Below are 514 nucleotides of genomic sequence, written 5' to 3'. Positions count from 1 at the left end.
TCCCTTTGATCACACAGTTTGCAGTGTCACTTTACAGCACTTCCCATAAACAGTTGACACCTATGTCCCCACATTTTGCCTCTGGATCAAGCCTTGTGACTTGCCTTGGCCAACAGAATATGACAGAAATGAGTTTTGGAGACATCTAATCCAAACACTCTGATCTCATGTGGACCCCTGAAATGCAAGATCCTCCCAGTTATTTAATTGAAATATGCCAGTAAGAATTTTGAGGCTTGCATTGGTGGTTCAGTGGTAGAATTCTTGCCTGCCACGCGGGAGGCCTGGGTTCGATTCCCAGCTGATGCATTGCACTGTGTTTTGGGGCTTCTCTGGTGGCTCAGTTGGTAAAGAAACTGCCTGCAGTGCAAGAGACCTCAGTTCAATCCCTGGGTTGGGAAGATCCCCTGGAGAAGGAAATAGCTGCCTACTCCAGTATTCTTGCCTGGAGAATCCTATGGACAGAGGGGCCTGGTGGGCTACAGTCCATGGGGGTGCAAAGAGTCAGACACCA

The 514-nt window shown here is 48.6% G+C and overlaps 1 non-coding gene across 1 annotated transcript; it reads left to right on the top strand.

Moving 5' to 3' along the window:
• The first annotated feature begins 238 nt into the window (after window positions 1–238).
• On the top strand, window positions 239–309 carry TRNAG-GCC. Its single transcript has one exon. It is a non-coding gene; the product is annotated as a tRNA-Gly (tRNA).
• The last annotated feature ends 205 nt before the right edge of the window (window positions 310–514 follow it).

This window comes from Bison bison, unplaced genomic scaffold, assembly GCF_000754665.1.
Source record: "Bison bison bison isolate TAMUID 2011002044 unplaced genomic scaffold, Bison_UMD1.0 scf7180017864451, whole genome shotgun sequence".
In the NCBI taxonomy this organism is placed as follows: Eukaryota; Metazoa; Chordata; class Mammalia; order Artiodactyla; family Bovidae; genus Bison; species Bison bison.
Note: the sequence above shows the minus strand (reverse complement) of the source record. Positions and strands in the feature narration are given on the sequence as shown.